At 39.8% G+C, this 22,389-nt stretch overlaps 2 long non-coding RNA genes across 3 annotated transcripts in view; one reads left to right on the top strand and one right to left on the bottom strand.

The window, feature by feature from the left end:
• The first annotated feature begins 340 nt into the window (after positions 1–340).
• Positions 341–20,782, top strand: LOC115195624 (uncharacterized). The gene is made up of 8 exons (XR_003878721.1): positions 341–521; positions 5,344–5,462; positions 5,603–5,670; positions 5,805–5,850; positions 13,841–14,190; positions 18,363–18,461; positions 18,580–18,772; positions 19,152–20,782. It is a non-coding gene; the product is annotated as an uncharacterized LOC115195624 (long non-coding RNA).
• LOC115195623 (uncharacterized) overlaps positions 17,556–22,389 on the bottom strand; it is a 30,466-nt gene continuing 25,632 nt past the window's right edge. For both annotated transcript variants that reach the window (XR_003878719.1, XR_003878720.1), the window contains 2 exons: positions 19,112–19,178; positions 17,556–18,749 (listed from right to left, as the gene is read on the bottom strand). This is a non-coding gene — a long non-coding RNA (uncharacterized LOC115195623). The remainder of the gene's footprint in view (positions 18,750–19,111; positions 19,179–22,389) is intronic.

Genomic DNA, 22,389 nt, shown 5'->3' on the forward strand with positions numbered 1-22,389 from the left:
TGGACAACTAACCAAGCATGGCTACATATCTTACTGTATAAAGACACCAGACATGTTTTTATTTTGTGGGTCACATGAATGTTAAATAAAAAAATTTAAAATGCACAATATTAAAGAGACATTTAGGCTACTGAAACAGTTCTGCTTTATTAATTTATTGAATTAATGACACTACTCATTATTGGTCAACACAATATTTATTCAACAAAACATTCATTGCATCACTGTACTAATCAACAAAATATTATTACAGATGGTAAATATAGGAACATCTATTTCCCACTAAGGAGTAAAATATTTTGCTTACCTTTAATTAAAAATACAAAGACTACAAGGAAACAACGAGCTAACACTTCTTCTGTCTTCCCCTGTCTACAGTACGGGTGAAACCAGTGTGTGTGACCTCCTGGGCTGTAAACTCAGAATGTTCTCCCTGTACTTCCCACGCTGCCCACTTGGGGAAGGTAGAAAATAAGCTGTACCATTAACCACCTCTGTACTGGCTTCTCCTGCCACTTCTGGTAAGTTAACAGAACTCATGGACTGTCCTACACCAAAAAAGAGAGATGACATTGAAGTGAGGTCCTATAAAATGAAGGCACAGGAAAAAAAATGTATGAAATGTATGCATTCACTACTGTAAGTCGCTCTGGATAAGATTCCTCTTAATACAACTCTTAGTGCAGCCAATGGCAATGTCTGCTTTATTTATAATGCCAGAAGGCACTTGTGGATTTGACAGCTCTAATGCAGTTCCACCTCCGACACGGCTAAAACAACCGCTATGCGGATGTAGACTAAAGTTTATCTGATTGAATAGAGCCCTAAATGTCTGTTTTTACTTGTTATAAGTTGATGCAGGTCTCTGTGTATGGGGTTGAGACACAGTACATTATTATTGTTATTATTAGTGTTATATGCTGCCACTTATCACTACTCTGGACGGTTCTGACTTAGAATATGTGGACAACTACAAATACCTAGGTGTCTGGTTAGACCGTACGCTCTCCTTCCAGACTCACATTAAGCATCTCCAATCCAAAATTAAATCTAGAATCGGCTTCCTATTTCGCAACAAAGCATCCTTCATTCATGCTGCCAAACATACCCTCGTAAAACTGACTATCCTGCCAATCCTTGACTTCGGCGATGTCATTTACAAAATAGCCTCCAACACTCTACTCAGCAAATTAGATGTAGTCTATCACAGTGCCATCCGTTTTGTCACCAAAGCCCCATACACTACCCACCACTGCGACCTGAATGCTCTCGTTGGCTGGCCCTCGCTTCATATTCGTTGCCAAACCCACTGGCTCCAGGTCATCTATAAGTCTTTGCTAGGTAAAGCCCCGCCTTATCTCAGCTCACTGGTCACCATAGCAGCACCCACCTGTAGCTCACGCTCCAGCAGGTATATTTCACTGGTCACCCCCAAAGCCAATTCCTCCTTTGGCTGCCTTTCCTTACAGTTCTCTGCTGCCAATGACTGAAACGAATTGCTCAAATCACTGAAGCTGGAGACTTATATCTCCCTCACTAACGTTAAGTATCAGCTGTCAGAGCAGCTTACTGATCATTGCACCTGTACACAGCCCATCTGTAAATAGCACACCCAACTACCTCATCCCCATATTGTTATTTTTATTTTGTTGCTCCTTTGCACCCAGTATCTCTACTTGCACATTCATCTTCTGCACATTCATCTTCTATCACTCCAGTGTTAAATTGCTAAATTGTAATTATTTCGCCACTATGGCCTATTTATTGCCTTACCTCCCTAATCTTACTACATTTGCACACACTGTAAATAGATTTTTCTATTGTGTTATTGACTGTATGTTTGTTTATCCCATGTGTAACTCTGTGTTGTTTGTGTAGCACTGCTTTGCTTTATCTTGGCCAGGTCGCAGTTGTAAATGAGAACTTGTTCTCAACTGGTCTACCTGGTTAAATAAAGGTGAAATTAAATTTAAAAAAAACAGACATTTAATTATAAAAATAAATAATTTAATTAGATTATTTTATGGAAGCTCTATTATAAGTTATACTGAAAATAATAAATGTGACTAAAATGCATTCAGAGTACAAATAGTACAAAGAAGTGGGCAAATTGAAACCAAAAAAGTACCCAAATAATTTATTTGAAGTATAATTCAATCAATTTAGGAAATGTACTGCTTTTGTTTATAAGTATACTACTTTTTTGTACTTGTTTTACTTTTATTATTACATCTAAAGCCTGAGTTAATATCCAGTTTTCTCTTAGCCGTCAAAAACATAATATCCCTTGCACATTGAATACTGCCTGCTGACAGTTCGAGAGGAGTTAAAGATAATGTCATTATGACTTACCTTGTTCAGTGCTGATTCTGTTGCTAGAGGACAATTTGTTTGATGTACATGTAGTAAAGCGATCGTCATATGATATCTGAGGAATGATCTAAGATTCTGGAAAGCAATACTGCATGTTGAATAGTACTTTAAGAAATTCTACTTGTTTTTCAATCTGGTGAAAGTCGCAATAAAAATGCCTAAGCAACATATTATTTTGTTGGAAATCATTTTAAGAGCACACACAGCACTCTGGTGTGGAGTGGAAGTTACCTCTGCATCACTTTGCTAGCCAACGACACATCCTCTCTTCTTTCACTCACTCCCTGTGAGGGAAGAGATGGTCGTAGCCTGGGGGAGCAGTGGAGATGGTGTGGCAGTCTGTAAATCTATGGAGACAAAGGATGACTGGAGAATAGGTTAAGGGGAATCCATGTGTTCAAGTACATCAAACAAGACTCAAATAAACCCATAAAGGGATAGTTCACCCAAATTACGCATTTGCATATCAGTTTCCTTGTATCTGGGATATTGACTTGCATTGGTTTTAGGTCAGAAATGCAAAAAAGTTAGCATTTGTAGACAGTGGCCAGGTAAACAAAACCAAAGCACGGATTGCTGTCTTACCTAGTCCATAGACTGCTTACTGGTTAATGAAACCAATATGTCATTTTGTAATTTAGTTGAACCATTTCTTCAACCCCTTCAATAACTGTAAGGGCTTGATTCAATCCATAGCGCTGAAGATAGCGCTGAAGGTAATTTCCGATTGAGCCAACAAATGCAGTGTTTACTGTGAATTCAGTCTCCCCGAACGAGGGAACATTGCGATATAGGGCAGATCTTCAGCCCTAAGTGAACATTTGTTCAAGTGCATCAAGCAAGTCTCAAATGTACCCTCCCTACCCCCACAACAGCTGGGAATGGGAGGGATTGGGACACATTGAGGTACACAGACTGGCATGTTTAGCTCTGGAAGCTAATGACAGAACCTCAAGGCTGAAGCGAGGCACAAGGTGTGAAGTTGTAGGAGTCAAAAGGGATTACAGTAGACAATACAGGGCACTTATGCCCTGCACACACAGGTCTTGAAGGAGGTAACTTTCTTTCCAGCTATGTCAACCACTACATTACCACCTTGTGGACAGCTTCACACTTTCACTAGTCTCTTCCTACAGCCAATGTGTCTCAGACACAACGTCTGTTGCACTTATCTGGGTAGTCATCAACTGAGACCCCCAAAAACTATCAAGCAGGTCAGAACGTTTGTTGCTCACCTGATATTGTAATGACCACCAGATAATGCAATAACCTATTACATTACCTGGGACACAGTAACATATCAGTTCAACATTCGTTTCACATTAACTGGCTTTTTATTACATTATCCATTTTTAATACATTATAAAATAAGTTATTATATTATTCAGTGATATTACGTTATCCATTGTCACAGGGCAGGATAATGTTGACGTTGGCCCAATTGAAACTATTTGAATGTCCAGATTCATTTACACATCTACACAATTATGCAACACGTCCCGAACTATCTCTGGAGGTGGTCAGGAAGATCTGATCACACTCAGTTCGCAACCCGTCTACCGATCATCTAACCCTAACTATCACAACAGCTAACGGGGATCCTATTAAAATAATACAGTGTTGTAACCAGGGCTTAAGACTGAGTTAATGCATACATTAAACATAGGATGCTAATAAATCACAAGAGAAAAACGATAGAAAATATTATTTACCAAGGTTTCAATTGGGATATTGTCTTGGAAGGTGAATGACATCTGCCATGGTGAAAGCAGAGGAGTAATGCACCTATTATTTTAAAGGAGAAACTGATAGTAAATTCGATAAATGTTACTTAATTATGTGTAAAATAAACAATGTATTGTATTTTTCCATGACGCCCTGGGTGGAAGATTCTCATAAATAAATGGAGTCCTCTTTGTTAAAAGCCTAACATGAGTTGCTTGAGGAAGGTATGTGTTCTTTCATGGCCTGGAATTATTTATGTGAGAAGGCTGCAGCTATTTAATACACACATTTCTTTAAAGATAATATCCCTGCACCTGCACATTGAATACTGCATGCTGACAGTCCGGTAGGACTTACAGATAATGTCATTATGACTTACCTTGGGTCAGTGCTGATTCCGTTACTAGAGGAAGATTTGTGGAGGCTACTCCTGCATCACTAACCTATTTAGCCTATATCTTTCTTTCACCCCCTGTCAGGGAACCGATGTGCCTTAGTGAGGGAAGAGATGGTCTTAGCCTGGGGGAGCAGTAGAGATGGCTTGGCAGTCTGGCAATCTATGGAGACAAATGACAACAGAAGAATAGGTTAAGGTGAATCCATGTGTTCAAGTACATCAAGCGTTACACACGACAGCTGGGAATGGGATCCTTAGCGAGTCATTGAAGGTTAGGGGATGGTATGTTCAGCTGTGGAAGCTAATTGCAGAACCTCAAGGCTGAAGTGAGGGCCAAGGTGTGAAGTTGTAAGAGTCAAAAGGGCTCCAACATATATTATACTATACAGGGGTCATATGCACAGGTCTTGAAGGATGTAACACCCTTTACAGCTATGTCTCCAGTACATCGTCACCTTGTTAACAGCTTCACACTTCTTGATCGTTAACAGTGTGACACTTCCAAATCCAAGACCTCATGCCCCTTGTCTCAGCACCTTATCAGATACTCACTCAGTCTAATGGAGAAATACACAGGGGCTACGCATGTTTTTGTGTATGCAATGTACTAAGACTGAGTTGATGCAAACTTTACACAGAGGACGCTAATAAATAGCAGGGGGAAAAAACAAAAGGCTATTCACCAAGGTTTCAATAGCATATTGTTTTTGAAAGTGTTACCAGTATCTGACATGTTGGATGCATATAAATGTCATGTACCCTTTTTCTTAAGGAGCACTGATATTAAAATGGGATATCTTTGAATGAATTATGTGTAAAATAAACAATATCTTCTGTTTCCAACTCAGGTATGACGTGCCTGGGTGAAAGTTTTGTTAACAACTCATGAGGTAAATGGAGTCCTCCCTTCCATTTGTGGCCTGGAATTATTTAAGTGAGAAGGCTGCAGCTATTACAATGTCAGATGGTGAGGCCCACACATTCAAGCACATTGAAGTGCCTCATGGTCAGTTGAAGGAATCCAAGAACAATTTCACAGGTTTATATTTGTCCTCAAGGATAAAGGGAAGGAATAATGACACACTTTTTTATGGGCTCTCTATGTAGGGCTGAACAACACTCTTTATAAAGATGGATACAGGCCTGAAGCGAGACAAGTCACCGAACACATGAAGGTAAGCACATAGAGGCAGTCTGCAAAGGAAGATAATAATTAAAGGACCTAACTACTATGATTGCACAAATCAGCAAATACATAGCTGGTTAGTTGACTGATATTGGTCTTTGTATTTGTCTATTTCATTCTCAGTAGAGAGCCTTTCCACCAAACCTATCCAAGAGGTGTCCAACAACAGGTAAGAGTCATAAACTTCCACACCCAGTTTGTAGAGTGTAGGCACACACTCTTGAGAAAGGCCCCAATTCAATCTATTTTCACACAATGCAGTAAAGGAAGCACAAACTGCAAGTTCATTCAGAATGTTTATGCTGTCTAGGTGTTAACCACGCTACAACTGACACACTCCTCAAGCTATTTATCCCATGGACATTGGGTGTGAGCTAAAATGGCGCCGGAGAAGAAAGCAGACGTTTTACGTGCCCCAACCGATTGTGCTTTTGTTCGTTTATTTGCGTTGTTTGTAACTTATTTGTTTTACTTATTTTGTACATAATGTTGCCGCTACCGTCTCTTATGACCGAAAATAACTTCTAGACATCAGGACTGTGATTACTCAGCACGGATCAGCAGAATCATTTTTTTCCTTTCACGACTCTGACGAGCCCGATGCGAAGGATATACTGCTTCCTCGGGAACAGGCTCCGATCCACGTGATCTGCGTGAAGAGGAGGCGGAGAAAGAGGGGCTGAAGGGCGGGCTGCCTTCTGAGAATTCGTAGGCGATCGAATAAACCCCCACTTCCCTCCATCCTGCTAGCAAACGTGCAATCCTCTGAGAATAAAATCAACGAGTTACGCAGAAGACTAAACTTCCAACGGGACATTAAAAACTGTAACATCTTATGCTTCACGGAGTTGTGGCTGAACGACGACAATATCAACATGCAGCTGGCTGGTTGTACGATGTACCAGCAGGATAGAACAGCAGCGTCTGGTAAGACAAGCGGCGGTGGACTATGTATTTTTGTAAATAACAGCTGGTGCACAATATCTAAGGAAGTCTCGAGCTATTGCTTGCCTGAGGTAGAGTATCTCATGATAAGCTATAGACCACACTACCTACCGAGAGAGTTTTCATCTGTATTCTTTGTAGCTGTTTACATACCACCACAGTCAGAGGCTGGCACTAACACAGCATTGAATGAGCTGTATTCCGCCATAAGCAAACAAGAAAACGCTCACCCAGAGGCGGTGCTCCTAGCAGCCGGGGACATTAATGCAGGGAAACTTAAATCCATTTTACCAAATTTCTATCAGCATGTTAAATGTGCAACCAGAGGAAAAATAATTCTGGTCCACCTATACTCCACACACAGAGAGGCATACAAAGCTCTCCCTCGCCCTCCATTTGGCAAATCTGACCATAATTCTATCCTCCTGATTCCTGCTTACAAGCAAAAAATTAAAGTAGGAAGCACCAGTGACTAGATCAATAACAAAGGGGTCAGATGAAGCAGATGCTAAGCTGCAGGACTGCTAGCACAGACTGGAATATGTTCCGGGATTCCTCCGATGGCACTGAAGAGTACACCACATCAGTCATTGGCTTCATTAATAAGTGCATTGATGACATCGTCCCCACAGTGACCGTACGTACATACCCCAACCAGAAGCCATGGATTACAGGCAGCATCCACACTGAGCTAAAGGTTAGAGCTGCCGCTTTCAAGGAGTGGGACTCTAATCCGGAAGCTTATAAGAAATCCCGCTATGCCCTCCAACGAACCATCAAACAGGCAAAGCATCAATACAGGACTAAGATCGAATCGTACTACACCGGCTCTGATGCTCATCGGATGTGTCAGGGCTTGCAAACCATTACAGACTACAACGGGAAGCACAGACGAGAGCTGCCCAGTGACACGAGCCTACCAGACGAGCTAAACTACTTCTATGCTCGCTTCGAGGCAAATAACAGTGAAACATGCATGAGACCACCAGCTGTTCTGGAAGACTGTGTGATCACGCTCTCCGCAGCCGATGTGAGTAAGACCTTTAAGCAGGTCAACATTCACAAGGCTACAGGGCCAGACGGATTACCAGGATGTGAAAAGCGAGCACGCGCTGACCAACTGGCAAGTGTATTCACTGACATTTTCAACCTCTCCCTGTCCGAGTCTGTAATACCAACATGTTTTAAGCAGACCCCCATAGTGCCTGTGCCGAAGAACACTAAGGTAACCTGCCTAAATGACTACCGACCCGTAGCACTCACATCTGTAGCCATGATCTGCTTCGAAAGGCTCGTCATGGCTCACATCAACACCACCATCCCAGAAACCCTAGACCCACTCCAATTTGCATACCGCCCCAACAGATCCACAGATGATGCAATCTCTATTGCACTCCACACTGCACTTTCCCACCTGGACAAAAGGAACACCTATGTGAGAATGCTATTCATTGACTACAGCTCAGCGTTCAACACCATATTGCCCTCAAAGCTCATCAATAAGCTAGGGACCCTGGCACTAAACACCTCCCTCTGCAACTGGATCCTGGACTTCCTGATGGGCCGCCCCCAGGTGGTAAGGTTAGGTAACAACACATCCGCCACGCTGATCCTCAACACAGGGGCCCCTCAGGGGTGTGTGCTCAGTCCCCTCATGTACTCCCTGTTCACTCATGACTGCTCGTCCAGGCACGACTCCAACACGATCATTAAATTTGCAGATGACACAACAGTGGTAGGCCTGATTACCGACAACGACGAGACAGCCTATAGGGAGGAGGTCAGAGACCTGGCAGGGTGGTGCCAGGATAACAACCTCTCCTTCAACGTAATCAAGACAAAGGAGCTGATAGTGGACTACAGGAAAAAGAGAACCGAGCACACCCCCATTCTCATCGACGGGGCTGTAGTGGAGCAGGTTGAGAACTTCAAGTTCCTTAGTGTCCACATCACCATCAAACTAACATGGTCCAAGCACACCAAGACAGTCATGAAGACAAAACCTATTCCCCCTCAGGAGACTTAGAAGATTTGGCATGGGTCCTCAGATCCTCAAAAGATTCTACAGCTGCACCATCGAGAGCATCCTGACAGGTTGCATCACTGCCTGGTATGGCAACTGCTCTGCCTCCAACCGCAAGGCACTCCAGAGGGTAGTGGGAACAGCCAAGTACATCACTGGGGCCAAGCTTCCTGCCATCCAGGACCTCTATACTAGGCAGTGTCAGAGGAAGGCCCTAAAAATTGTCAAAGACTCCAGCCACCCTAGTCATAGACTGTTCTCTCTGCTACCGCACGGCAAGCGATACCTGAGCGCCAAGTTTAGGTCCAAGAGGCTTCTAAACAGCTTCTACCCCCAAGCCATAAGACTCCTGAACATCTAGTCTATTTGCATTGCCCCCCCACCTCTTTAAACCACTGCTACTCTCTGTTGCCATCTATGCGTAGTTACTTTAATAACTCTACCTTCATGTGCATACTACCTCAACCAACCGTTGCCCCCGCACATTGACTCTGTATCGGTACCCCTCTGTATATAGTCTCGCTATTGTTATTTTACTGCTGCTCTTTAGTTACTTGTTACATTTATCTCTTATTCTTATCCATATTTTTTTTAAACTGCTTTGTTGGTTAGTAAGCATTTCACTGTAAGGTCTACACCTGTTGTATTTGGCGCATGTGACTAATAAAATTTGATTTGATTTGAAAATGAATACAACCCATTGTAATTGGTTATTCAAGTGAAACAGCACCTGTTCTTAAAGCCACAGTCTGTAAAATGTACAGTCATTTCAAATAATAAAATATACGTTTTCGGGAAGCTACTCCAAAATCATAGTTTACCAAACCACCAATTACTTTACATTAGAAGTTAAGCTACACTAAAGCTACCGTTAAGAATTATTTTTTTTACTGAACTAAAGCTACTTTGAAAAGTAGTTCATTACATCCAAGCTACTTTGGGAAAAATCATCATATCTAAATCTGTAATGTCAGACTACAAATTGCAAGATCAGATCACTCTGGGTCAGTTGTTAACAGAATGTGTAACTTAGCCTATTAAGCACAAAAACTATGTTTGAAGTGAGAATTAGGCAAGTCTGATGCTGAATATTAAAGGAAATGATCGCCTATTTCCCCTATATTCTTTTCTCTTTTTTTCGCCCAAAAAGTAGTGTGTAGTTCCAGTAGTTAGCTACACCACAGAAAAAACTACCAAGATTTGAATTTGGTTCACCTACCACTCCCCAACGCTGAAATATATCCCTTGATTTAAAAGAATATGACGTATTTGTACTTTAATAAAATGTTGTACAACTGCCTCACGTTATCATACAAACTAAGACCACTATAGCTTTAAATCATTGAAAACCTAATGTTACAAAACATTAAGGACACCTGCTCTTTCCATTACATAGACTGACCAGGTGAATCCAGGTGAAAGCTATGATCCTTTATTGATATCACTTGTTAAATCCACTTCAAATCAGTGTAGATGTGTAGAGACAGGTTAACTTCTATGGGCTAGCACCCTAGTCAACGGCCAGTGGAATCGCGTGGCGCGAAATAGAAATACCTCAGAAATGCTATAACTTCAATTTCTCAAACATATGACTATTTTACACCATTTTAAAGACAAGACTCTCGTTAATCTGACCACATTGTCCGATTTCAAAAAGGCTTTACAGCGAAAGCAAAACATTAGATTGTCAGGAGAGTACCCTGCCAAAAATAATCACACAGCCATTTTCAAAGCAAGCATATATGTCACAAAAACCAAAACCACAGCTAAATGCAGCACTAACCTTTGATGATCTTCATCAGATGACACTCCTAGGACATTATGTTATACAATACATGCATGTTTTGTTCAATCAAGTTCATATTTATATCAAAAACCAGTTTTTGACATTAGCATGTGATGTTCAGAACTAGCATACCCACCGCAAACTTCCGGGGAATTTATTAAATTACTCATGATAAACGTTCACAAAATACATAACAATTATTTTAAGAATTATAGATGCAGAACTCCTTTATGCAATCGCGGTGTCAGATTTTAAAATAGCTTTTCGGCGAAAGCACATTTTGCAATATTCTGAGTAGATAGCTCGGCCATCACAGGCTAGCTAATTTGACACCCACCAAGTTTGGCCCTCACCAAACTCAGAATTACTATTAGAAAAATTGGATTACCTTTGCTGTTCTTCGTCAGAATGCACTCCCAGGACTTCTACTTCAACAACAAATGTTGTTTTGGTTCCAAATAATCCATAGTTATATTCAAATAGCTCCGTTTTGTTCGTGCGTTCAGGTCACTATCCGAAGGGTGACGCGCGAGCGCATTTCGTGACAAAACATTTCTAAATATTCCATTACTGTACTTCGAAGCATGTCAAATGCTGTTTAAAATCAATTTTTATGCCATTTTTCTAGTAAAATAGCGATAATATTCCAACCGGGCAACGTTGTATTCATTCAAAGGCTGAAAGAAAAAAATAGAGAATTCTCATGAACGCGCATCTCCAGTGTCACTGTTCCTAGCCTGACCACTCACAAAATCTCCTGCTGTTCTTCGCCCAGAGACAGGAGACACGTCATTCCACTTTCTGGCGCCTTCTGAGAGCCAATGGAAGCCTTAGAAAATGTGACGTTACAGCAGAGATGCTGTATTTTCGATAGAGATGCAACAGAAGGATAACAAATTGTCAGACAGGGCACTTCCTGTATGGAATCTTCTCAGGTTTTGGCCTGCCATATGAGTTCTGTTATACTCACAGACACCATTTTCTATCCAAATCTACTTATTATATGCATATTCTCGTTTCTGGGCAAGAGTAGTAACCAGTTTAAATTGGGTACGTTTTTTTATCCGGCCGTGCAAATACTGCCCCCTAGCCCCAACAGGTTAAGGGAAAAAATGAGAAGTGTGATTGGTTGAGGTGGGTGGGCGTATTACATGAGGGTCTAGCAACCCAAAGGTTGCATGTTTGAATCTCTTCACGGACAACTTTAGCTAATTAGCAACTTTGCAACTACTTACTACGTTTAGTTACTTTGCAACTACTTAGGATGTTAGCTAACCCTTCCCCTAACCCTTTAACCTAACTCCTAACCTTAATCCTAACCCTTAGCCTAGCTATCGTTATCCCACTAGCTAACGTTAGCCACCTAGGTAACGTTAGCACAACAAATTGTAATTCGTAATATATACTTATTGTAATTCACAACATATCATATGTAATGGATGATGGATATGCACAAATGAATACATACCATACCAAACTTAACATATCATACTAATTTGAGTGTCCCGGATTTTCGTTTACTATGTTACATCTACCTGAGTCCAGGTTGGAAAGTATTGTGAGGACATGTGTTGAGCATTGGAGATTGCAGTCTCTCTAGCTTGAGACCAAGTTGTTATTCAGAACACCAATTGAGAATCCTAGCCAATAGGGTAATTATGTGATCATAATGCATGAGAAGCAACCCCACACATGAATGGTCTCAGGATGCTTTACTGTTGGCATGACACAGGACTGATGGTAGCACTCACCTTGTCTTCTCCGGACAAGCTTTTTTCCGGATGCCCCAAACAATCGGAAAGGGGATTCATCAGGGAAAATGACTTCACCCCAGTCCTCAGCAGTCCAATCCCTGTACCTTTTGTAGAATATCAGTCTGTCCCTGATGTTTTTCCTGGAGAGAAGTGGCTTCTTTGCTGCCCTTCTTGACACCAGGTCATCCTCCAAAAGTCTTCGCCTCACTGTGGGTGCAGATGCACTCACACCTGCCTGCTGCCATTCCTGAGCAAGCTCTGTACTGGTGGTGCCCCAATCCCGCAGCTGAATCAACTGTAGGAGACGGTCCTGGCTCTTGCTGGACTTTCTTAGGCGCCCTGAAGCCTTCTTCACAACAATTGAACCGCTCTCCTTGAAGTTCTTGATGATCCGATAAATGGTTGATTTAGGTGCAGTCTTACTGGCAGCAATATCCTTGCCTGTGAAGCCCTTTTTGTGCAAAGCAATGATGACGGCACATGTTTCCTTGCAGGTAACAATGGTTGACATAGGAAGAACAATGATTCCAAGCACCACCCTCCTTTTGAAGCTTCCAGTCTGTTATTCGAACTCAATCAGCATGACGGAGTGATCTCCAGCCTTGTCCTCGTCAACACTCACACCTGTGTTAATGAGATAATCACTGACATGATGTCAGCAATTAATTGCAAAGTCCCTCTTTGCCATGCCGATAAACCGAATCCCCCAAAAAACATTTCCACTGCGTTTCAGCCCTGCCTGACCACTCTTCATAACATTCTGGAGTATATGCAAATTGCCATCATACAAACTGAGGCAGCAGACTTTGTGAAGATTAATATTTGTGTCATTCTCAAAACTTTTGGCCACGACTGTACACCCTAATGTGTTACCACAAAACAAACCATGGAAGCATCTGTGAGAATACAACTGATATAAATCTGAAGTTAAGAACATTTAATTTGCTTATTCAGTATTAACTATAACTTAATGATTCTAAGAATGAATGTACAATCCCCACGAATTAAAAAGTAACTTATTTTGATGAATGTACTAAACAAACAATGCATTCAATGTGAAACAAAACGAATGGAACATCAGACTGCTTATCATTTCAGACTGCACGGGATAAATATTATTTTAAAAGTGTCGTTGAAACCCTGTTTTCACAGACAATTTTCAGGTTTACTCACGTCAGAAAGTGATATTTTAAATGAAATTGTAGATGTATGTGTAGATATTCAGTGTTCCTCTTTCAAGATGGGGGGCACGTTCAGTTAGGGGTGGCAGCTTCCTTTCTGTGTAAATCAGACAAGGAGCGTATGGAAGCCCAGACTCGAGCATTTGACATAAAGAAGGAGAGCTATGTGCTAAGTACGTCAAGGCCTCAATCACCAGGAAAAAATGTGAATAAAGTCACTGTTGACACTGAGTTTGGGATGGTAAATATTTTAATTAAAGGTTTTCACATGGATAGACAATGGGGAACAATATGTACAACTCGATATAATGAATTATGCACCTTTCCCTTACTGATATTGAATAAAAAACCTCTGTACTTTGAAACAAAACAGTGATTAATTGGTTTAATTTATCTAATAAATTAAAATAGTAGGCTGCTCCAGCCAGAGCCAACATTAACTTTGGAAACTTAATTTGCTCTTGTTTTAGGCTGTTACTGTGAAGGAGATTGACTGCCACCCCCAGAACCTGCCATAGTTGTATAAAATTGATGACGTGGTGAGTGTTACACAGCCTGGAAGATCTACGTAAGTAATTACCTGCCTGCTGATATCTCTGTTAAATCAAAGATTGATTAGAAAACCTTCCATCATATAACTCAATGGTTCCCTTGATTTGAAGGGTAAAAAATACATCAATATTTTTTTCACATGAGAAACAAGCCAATTCGGGCAAGTTCTGCAAGATTCAGCATGAACTGGATGAGGCAGAGCAGAGGGCTGATATCGCTGTCTCAGGTCAACAAGATGAGAGCTAATAGTCGTGATGCCGGCTCCAAGGTCAGTGGTTGCTGTTTCAATTTTCTATTAATTATAAATGGTAGATTCCCCCATTTAATTTATAGCTGATCATTGAACATTTTTAAGGAATTTGATATCCAACAGCCATAATATTGTTAATAATTGAATATATACAGTACATTTATATGAATTAACTTGCTAGCATCTATTGTGTTCTAAAACTATACAAGGATACATTTCCTCTCTAAAAAAGATCAAACTTTAAATGAAATGTATATACATGGTAGTTTCATAAGAAGGTAGTGTGTAATGTGGGGCGGCAGGTAGCATAGTGGTTAGAGTGTTGGACTCGTAACCGGAAGGTTGCAAGATTAAATCCCCGAGCTGAAAGGTACAAACCTGTCATTCTGCCCCTGAACAAGGCAGTTAACCCACTGTTCCTAGGCTGTTGTTGAAAATAAGAATTTGTTCTTAACTGACTTGCCTAGTAAATTAAAAAAAGAACACTAAATCAAAGTGTAGACTTTTACCTGTTCATTAGTTTGATAAGAGAAGCACTACAGCTTAGGATGTCACAGACACAGGGTAATTTCCCATTTAAGTGATAATGCCCTCAAAGCTGGGGATTGGTGGATATTGGCACGGGTGTTTTCATCTCGTGCCGGCAAACCGTACCAATATATCCTCCAAACACTGGCTTTGAGGACATTATGACTTTTATACATCGGGTTATCAACATATTCAAATAACGATAGACATATTTTCATAAAAAAAGTTATTTTGATGAATTTATTCATACAATTTCATCCTTCCACAAGATAAAATCCCGACACAAATCTAGGGTTGCTACCCAAACCACTCTGTCTTGTTCTGCACATATGGACGCGACCCAGTTGTTTATTCTAAATGTTCTATTGCCATACTGGCTGGCAACAACACCTTGCTTGCTAGCTAGCCAACAACAGCTAATTTACAGTCACTCAAACAGTGCAGCCAGAACAACAACAGAGGAGCTGCATTTGCATTTTTTAAGCAGTTTTCTAGCGACATTGAGCTAATGATGCACGATTTCATCTGGAATAGAAAATATGCTCTTTTGTCAGGACACTGTTGTACGAGAGCTAGCCAACAAAAAGGTTAACAAAATCACTTTAAACTGAAGCTGGAAAGACTGCAAACTAGCTGCATTTTGATAGTTCTTTGTATACAGTTGGAGTCAGAAGTTTACATACACCTTAGCCAAATACATTTAAACTCAGTTTTTCACAATTCCTGACATTTAATCCTAGTAAAAATTCCCTATCTTAGGTCAGTTAGGATCACCACTTTATTTTAAGAATGTGAAATGTCAGAATAATAGTAGAGAGAATTAATTTTTTCAGCTTTAATTTCTTTCATCACATTCCCAGTGGGTCAGAAGTTTACATACACTCAATTAGTATTTGATAGCACTGCCTGTAAATTGTTTAACTTGGGTCAAACGTTTCGGGTAGCTTTCCACAAGTTTCCAACAATAAGTTCCTCCTGAGAGAGCTGGTGTAACTGAGTCAGGTTTGTAGGCCTCCTTGCTCGCACATGCTTTTTCAGTTCTGCCACACATTTTATAGTTCTGCCACACATTTTTCATAGGATTGAGGTCAGAGCTTTGTGATGGCCATTCCAATACCTTGACTTTGTTGTCCTTAAGCCATTTTGTCACAACTTTGGAAGTATGCTTGGGGTCATTGTCCATTTGGAAGACCCATTTGCGACCAAACTTTAACTTCCTGACTGATGTCTTGAGATGTTGCTTCAATATATCCACATAATTTTCCTCCCTCATGAAGCCATCCATTTTGTGAAGGGCACCAGTCCCTCCTGCAGCAAATCACCCCCACAACATGATGCTGCCACCCCCGTGCTTCACGGTTGGGATGGTGTTCTTCGGCTTACAAGCCTCCCCCTTTTTCCTCCAAACATAACGATGGTCATTATGGCCAAACAGTTCTATTTTTGTTTCATCAGACCAGAGGACATTTCTCCAAAAAGTACGATCTTTGTCCCCATGTGCAGTTGCAAACCGTAGTCTGGGTTTTTTATGGCGGTTTTGGAGTAGTGACTTCTTCCTTACTGAGCGGCCTTTCAGGTTATGTCGATATAGGACTCGTTTTACTGTGGATATAGATACTTTTGTACCTGTTTCCTCCAGCATCTTCACAAGGTCCTTTGCTGTTGTTCTGGGATTGATTTGCACTTTTTGCACCAAAGTACGTTCATCTCTAGGAGACAGAACGCGTCTCCATCCTGAGCGGTATGACGGCTGCGTGGCCCCATGGTGTTTATACTTGCGTACTATTGTTTGTACAGATCAAGGTGGTACCTTCAGGCGTTTGGGAATTGCTCCCAAGGATGAACCAGACTTGTGGAGGTCTACAATTGTTTTTCTGAGGTCTTGGCTGATTTCTTTTGATTTTCCCATGATGTCAAGCAAAGAGGCACTGAGTTTGAAGGTAGGCCTTGAAATACATCCACAGGTACACCTACAATTGACTCAAATGATGTCAATTAGCCAATCAGAAGCTTCTAAAGCCATGACATCATTTTCTGGAATTTTCCAAGCTGTTTAAAGGCACAGTCAACTTAGTGTATGTAAACTTCTGACCCACTGGAATTGTGATAGTGTGAATTATAAGTGAAATAATCTGTCTGTAAAAAATTGTTTTTGTCCTAAACCAATTTTCTAAAACTATAGTTTGTAAACAAAAACTTTGTGGAGTTGTGGAAAAACGAGTTTTAATGACTGTATATATGTATATAAACTTGTATATAATGTATAAAAACTTCCGACTTCAACTGTATATCCATGAAAATTATGCTGATTCATGATTTCGACAGGCTTGAGAAAAGCTGCCTGCCTGTCTGTCTCATCTGGACACGTTCTTTACTTTGGGACAGCTGGAGATCGAATTTGAATATTGAAACAATGTTGCAAATGTCGGAGAGACAGACAGGAAGGTTTATACAAATCTCCGCTGTTGTCAACTAAATGTTAGTCTAAAAGAAATGAGATAATGTCTAGATGCCTTTAGTGGAGATTAAGTTTATAAATTGCCTGGCTGGTCTGATGAGACAGTAAATTGCGCAGTCAGATGGAATAGAGTAAATAGGCATTTTAACATCATAGATTTAGCCAGTGGTAACTTGTGGAATAGACACTGGTTGGAATGCGGTTTTTACCAATCAGCATTCAGGATTAGACCCACCCATTGTATAATTCGGAATAAACACTTAATGGAGTTGCCCCATTAAAATGTGAAAATCCATAGTATATAATAAAAATGTTCTCGGAATATACAGTAGTTAATTTTCGCAACCTTTATTCATCTTCTGTCACAGAAAGGACACAATAAAGAGAAGCTCTCAGATGGATTTTTCAGAAAATCTCCTGACTTTATTGCTTTAGTTTTTCTCCATGTTACTGAGCAGAATAAATAATAAAGTACATTTAAATTGCATCTCTGTGTATTGCTTGTAATATGTTACCTTTTGTGCCAAAGGTTTTTCATGTCTGGTATAGATATCAAGGTTGGTGTTGATGCCATTATGAATAAGATTTCTAGACATTTTGGAAGAATAAAATGCACTATTTAACATAATTATATATAAAAACACTGATTTTAATAAAAAAATACAGATAACATACGTCAAATGGTATCATAGTAAAAGACAAACATTTAACACCTCGCTTACGTTTTGATAAAATTGTGAGTAATATTTACAGTATGTCTCAAATTTAATTGGGTTATTTACCAATTTTATATACAAAACAAAGATGACACTATGAATACGAGGGAGGGAAAATTCGGATTCTTGCCATCAACAATGGTAAAGGTGTGACCGTATCTATACATTGTCTTGAACAGTAACCCTTTTTGTGTCATTACAATTTAGCCTCCATATCTGCATCATCCGAAGTGTACTTACATTTTAGACCACTGTATTCAAACAGTGTCTTGTCAACAGCCTTGAATACATATGACAACATTATTCTATGACAATATTCTGTTGAAATCAATTTGAGTAATGTTAACCAGTTAGAGAACTCAATAATAATAATAATATAGTGAAAGCAGTGTACATTCAGAACAAGAGGTGCACTAATGCTACACTAGAGACTAAATGTTTTTCTATATCAAATAAAGCATGTAACACGAAGTCCATACAATCCAAAGTTCTACACAGTAAAGAGCTGCGTGCAGAATCTGTTTTTGACTGGAGGTTGGGGCAAGTCCAAGAATGACCTGGAATAGTGAATTGGCCCTACAAGTGTTGTGAGTAGTAGTGTTATATTAAAAGTATCAGATTGTATTCCTTCTTAATATTTTTCAAGTGAGGTAAAATATACCTTTCAGAATAACAATACATCATCTGTTATATTATCCTGCTCAGATGCTTCTGTGGTCCCTGTGGAAAGAAAACACTATCCTGAGACTACATTGAAGTGATCTACAAGTGTACACTGGGCCCACATTTTTTATAATTTTTTGGTTGGAGCCTCCTGGTTGGGGCTGATGTGCAGATGTTGAGGGGAGAAGGAACTTAAAAGCAAAAGGAATCAGCTGAAAGAGAAGAAAGATCAAATGTAAGATCAAATGGAGGAAAAAGCAAAGGGAATCATACAGATCTACTGGTTTAAAAGTCAGCCTTTGTCCCGATGCTAATTCAATAAATATCTGGCGTTCTGGTAAATTCTTTAAAAAAATATATATATAAACTAGCTTGCAACGTTATATGAAAATAAAACGGGCAATTATGCTTGCTGCTGAAGCGTGACACAAGCAAAAAAGGTAACTTGTTAACCAACACATCTGTATCAAAAGATGGAAATTAAAGACATAACAAATCTAATTAGAAGTAAATAAAACAATAGACACTATAATAGTGTATAATCTAATGCTACCAAAGACAGTTCACTTCATACCATTTCTCTTGTGTGTGGTCATGCTTGCTGTCCTTGACAGAAGGTCTCCCAATGCAAGAGGCTGGACCTGCATCAGTGAGTCACATGAAGGAGAGATTGATGATACATACAAATAAGGTAAATATCACACAGTAACTGCCTGCGTCCAAACAGAACACTTATGTCATCCTGTTAATTGCTAATAAGCCATAGTGCGGCGCTTTCCAACAGCCAGTAACTCCATAGGGAGATCAAAAACATTTTTCCGTTACCCCACAAATAAAAAGATTCTTAAAGTAGATTGCATGTTTGTTTCCCCACGAAACTAACACAGTGTGACAAAATTCTGCCTAACTGTCTAATGTCCAGTATCTGTGGATATCAGCATGACAGAGTAAAACATGTGGCCAGCAATGAACAAACGTAACTAGCTACTTTGCTGTACAGAGATGTGCACCTTTGTATTGGGATAAAACATACGTTCAGGTGGAAAAAAAACAACCTTTCTTGCAACCTTCACTTTAAAGCAGCAATCAGCAGTTGAGACAATAGCAAAGCTTGTCCCCGCCCCTGTTTCAGTAAAAATCTAAAGGGATGGAGCTGGAGAAATGTAACTACTCCTAAATTCATAGATAGAGCTATGGATGCCAGGACTGACTGGCATTTCAAAGTTATAATCTTCAAGAATCAATGGGTACATATATTGAATGTATAACTCCAAAAATGATATAGCAACTGCAGACTGCCCGTTTAAGCTCAACTTTCTAAATAATGATAAAACCAGCAATCAGTTAGTTACATTGAGTCCAACACATTTCAATCACAGTTTTATGTTAACGTATCTACAGTGTGTGAATAACACAAGCCTAATAGCATCAGAGTGGGAAAGGCAAAGCAAGGACAAAGACAACACTGAGAAGTGAGGCGCGTTCTCCATGACCTTTGAGTCACAACAGACGCATGGGCGTCCTAATTATAGGGCAGTCTTTGAAATACAAAGGAGGGTCAGATTACACATTTCAACAGCAGAGCAGTGGTAAGGTGTCCAGCCATCATTCCTTCTGTCTGACAGGCAGTTCTTATAACACAAGCAGACTGGACAGCTGAGTATGAGTATGAGGCGTAAAAAGAGAGGTTGAGCCTAGAATAGACTGTTCAAGTAATGAGACTAAGTACGGAGCTTTATGAGGGGAGTAGAACATTTGAGGGTCAAATCAAACAGCGCAATGTAAAACAGGTTTTTAAAAAGTTAAATACTAGAGCATTGGGCAATAGTATGTAAGAGGCACTAATGCAAAACACAAGTGAATACAAATACTATGTCAATATGTTGTGTATCATGGCAGATTTTAGAGGCTTGAAATATATTGGCTGATGGGTGGGGTGGATGTACAGCGGGGTCCAAAATGATTGACACCCTTGATAAAGATGAGCGTTAATGACTGTATAAAATGTCTAATTCAAATACTGAGCGGTATTGTATGCTCAATAAAAATGTGGAAATGATATTATTTTATACTAAAATGATTCTATCCTGATTACGGATCATTTATACCATGATTACGGATAATCCATTTTGGAGTCACTTTTATTATAAATAAGAATAAAATATGTTTCTAAACACTTTTATTTTAATGTGGAAGCTACCATGATTACCAATAATCCTAATTGAATCGTGATAAAGTTACAGAAGGTCAAAGATCATACCCCCCAAAACATGCTAACCTTCCCTGTTATTGGGAGTGGTGAGAGGTTAGCATGTCTTGGGGGTATGATCTTTGACCCTCTGTAACTTTCTCACTCATCATTATTCCCGATTCATTCAGGATTATCGGTAATCATGGTAGCTTCCACATTAATACACAAGTATTTAGAAACACATTTTATTCTTATTTATAATAAAAGTGACTCCAAAATGACATAATACATTATTAACCATTCATTTCTATTGGGCACATAATAATCTGAAACACAACCAAAACGAACTGCGAATGCTTTCAACAAGTTTGTGTCACAAGCGTCATGTAGTCATTGCGTGCTAGGAATATGGGACCAAATACAAAACTTTTGACTACTTTATTCATAAGAATCTTTTGGGGTGTCAGTAATAGCGGACCCCACTGTACATTATCCTCAAGGGAAAGAATAACGTGGCAGTGAAAGTATTGGCTTACAAAACGTTGCTTCTTTTAAAATCCATCTTCAAGATTTGTTTTTAGCCATCTACTGATATTGTTTTAGGGTAAAAGGTCACACTGTTTTTTCATGATCAGTATGCATTTGCTCCTGTAGTGACAGGAATTCATTTCTCGACAGCTGGGAATTGGACACCTGACAGTATCATTGAGGAGTAGCATGTGGAAGCTAATTAGGAAACATTGAGGCTGAATGCTTAAGGTGTGAAAGCTGTAGGAGTCAAAGGTGCTCCTCTCTGTCTAAGGAGGGGAACTCTCTCTGGCGATGACAACCTCTATGTTGTCACCTTGTAGACAGCTTGTAGACAGCTTCACACTCACACATTGACAGCTATCTTGACCTTTTACAGTGTGTTACTACAAATCAAAGACCTGATGCCCCTTGGGTCAGCACCTTATATAGTATTATACCCAGGCTTTTCTGATCTGATTAGCCAGCACCTTACACAGGTTATTATAACAAAAAAGGTAGAAGTGACATCCTAACATTTATAACGTAAGTGTTTTTTCTTAACATTTCATTTTAAAACATTCATATTCCTAACATAGATTGAGTCCCTCTAGCATGAGTTTCTTGAAGAAAGTGACATGTATTACTCAATGTATGGCTTTAATTAATTTACTTATGTGCACTTCATATACTGTACACTCAAAGAACAATTTCACAGGGTTATTTTTGTCCTCAATGACAAAGGGAAGGAAACAATGCCACGTCAACAAGTCGAGGTCTAGTGTTATACTTACAATAGCTGTTACTCTTGGTGACAATAGATGTGAGAGTGACCTTGTCTTGGTGAACAAAGGACAGCTGCACTTGTCTACATCATAAGAACTCTATCATGCAATTCATTTACACACTGCAACAACACTTTCTCATGTCACCTCATTTACCCAACGCAATGTTGTAGGAGTAGCAAGACTAAAATCCACAAGTCATCACAAAGAGCAACGAATGGGGGGACAGGGGGGAAGGACAGGGAGAGTGTAAATCTTAAAAAAAAAGACATATCTTACTAAACTGTTTTTGGAGCTAACTTACTTCGTGTCATTGCACATAAATACATAATTTGATGCATTCCCATTGGTCAAACATACATGCTGGTC

This window comes from Salmo trutta, chromosome 6 (genome assembly GCF_901001165.1).
Source record: "Salmo trutta chromosome 6, fSalTru1.1, whole genome shotgun sequence".
NCBI lineage: Eukaryota > Metazoa > Chordata > Actinopteri > Salmoniformes > Salmonidae > Salmo > Salmo trutta.